Here is a 2,500-nt window from a genome sequence, read left to right as displayed (position 1 = left end):
AAAACATGTTTGATGGCCCAAACAAAGCTATACATATTCATTAGACCCAGATTCAAAATATTTGCTCGTTGTTTCTCTGAATGCTTTTATCCTTGTTAGCATAAGGAAGTTGTTGGATGTGTATGGAAAGTAGAAAATATATGCAATGTTGCACAAACTAAATCTGTTGGGTTTTTTCTGTGGATCTGCGGGTAGCGTGTGATGTTATTCATGGATATATGTGCTAAAGCGTTTTTAAGCTTACTTTATAAATGTGGTTTGCTTTGATCATGCAACAAACCGATCACGTTGCAACAATTTGCTTTCAACTTAGGCGTCAACGGCCTTTTGAAAGAAATTAATCCCTCACACACTACACACACACACACACACACACACACAAACACACACACAAACACACACACACACACACAAACACACACACGCACACGCACACGCACGCACACTTGCACGCACGCACACACACACAGACACACCCACACACACACTCACGCACACGCACACTCGCACGCACGTACACAGACACACCCACACACACACTCACACACACACACTAACGCACACACACACACACACACACACACACACACACACACAACCACACTCTCTCTCTGGGGTCTCTTCCGTAAACAGAATCCAAGAAAGGCTTCTGGTCCTGACCTTGTCTCAACATCGACCTTGAGGTCCTGTGCTGACCAGCTCGCGCCTGTTTTTACTGACATTTTTAACACTTCTGTGCAGCAGATGTCTGTGCCACGGTGCTTCAAGTCTTCAGTAATTGTCCCAGTCCCCAAAAAGCCCAAGGTAACTCAGCTGAATGACTTCCGCCCTGTGGCACTGACATCTGTCATCATGAAGGTCCTGGAGCGGTTGATTCTGCGGCACCTGCGGGCTTTCACGGGTCACCTGTCTGACCCACTCCAGTTTGCTTACCAAGCCAACAGGTCCGTCGATGATGCCGTCGCCATGGGTCTTCATTTTGTCTTGCAGCACCTTGAGAACCCTCGCACCTACGCTAGAATGTTGTTCATTGATTATTCCTCCGCATTCAACACGATCATCCCTCACAAGCTCCTCCACAAACTGATTGGTCTCGATGTCCCTCTCTCTCTCTGCCACTGGCTTCTAGACTTCTTGCTTGACCGTCCTCAGGTCGTCCGACTCAACAACTCACTCTCTGCCTCACTCACTCTAAACACTGGTGCCCCGCAGGGCTGTGTTCTGTCCCCTCTACTCTTCACCCTTTTCACCAACGACTGCACCTCCGCTCACCCATCCACATACATAATCAAATTCTCAGACGACACCACCATTGAAGGCCTGATTTCTGACTCCAATGAGGACGCTTACCGGGGGGAGGTTCAAAGAGTGGTTGAGTGGTGCTCTGAAAATGATCTCGAGCTAAACGTTCTTAAAACAAAAGAAGTCGTTATCGACCCTCGACGAAAGAAAGACCCCATCTTGCCCCTTGAAATAAATGGGGAAGCTGTAGAACAGGTCTCTTCATTCAAATTTCTCGGCACACTGATCTCTGAAGACCTGAAATGGGACGGGAACACCACGTCCATCATTAAGAAGTGCCAGCAGCGGCTGCACTTCCTGAGACAGTTGCGCAAGTTCCGTATGTCACAGCAAATCATGGCGCAGTTCTATCGCGCAGTCGTTGAGAGCACCCTGTGTTTTTCTATCACGGTCTGGTATGGCAGCACCACTGAGAAAGAGAAACAGCTACTGGAGAGCATTGTGCGGACAGCCTCCAAAATCGCGGGCTGTGACTTCCCTTCCGTTGCCTCTATCTTTGAGTTGCGCTCAGGTCGAAAAGCAGGAAAGATTGTTCGCGACCCCTCCCACCCGGCAAACCACTTCTTCGAGCCTCTTCCATCTGGTAGGCGCTACAGAGCTTTGAAAGCCAGAACTAGTCGCTTTCGCTCTAGCTTCATCCCCCATGCTGTACTGACAACTCCTGTAGTGAAGACGTTGTAATATACTGTAGTTATAGGATTGGGGGGGGGGGGGGGTTCTTTTGTTACTTAGTCCTTTCACTGCATTCCATTACTGTTCTCATAACTTGTGATAGTGGAAATATGTGCAATGTGGAATGGTCCTTATTTTTTAGGTGCTGGAGTAGTTCTGTGATGGTAGTAGTTTTGTGCAATGCGACTCTAAGTTCAGGTGCTTGAGTGGATCTGTGATAGTCTGTTAATACTGTTGTTTTAAACTGTCTAGATCATGATTATATAATTTTATGTGATGATCTGACTAAATGATAATAATTACATGTACTACTTACTTTTAAATGGATTATAAATTTTAGGTATTGTTCTAGTATTCACTAATGTTGTATTGATATTACTGGCACCCCTTTTAAACTGATATGGTTTTTACGTTTACAAGGCGACGATGTGAATTTGTGATGTAGATATGTGGCTGGTTATGTGTGAGAATGTAAATAATTGTGTGTGTGTGTGTGTGTGTGTGTGTGTGTGTGTGTGTGTGTGTG

This window comes from Littorina saxatilis, linkage group LG6, assembly GCF_037325665.1.
Source record: "Littorina saxatilis isolate snail1 linkage group LG6, US_GU_Lsax_2.0, whole genome shotgun sequence".
NCBI lineage: Eukaryota > Metazoa > Mollusca > Gastropoda > Littorinimorpha > Littorinidae > Littorina > Littorina saxatilis.
Note: the sequence above shows the minus strand (reverse complement) of the source record.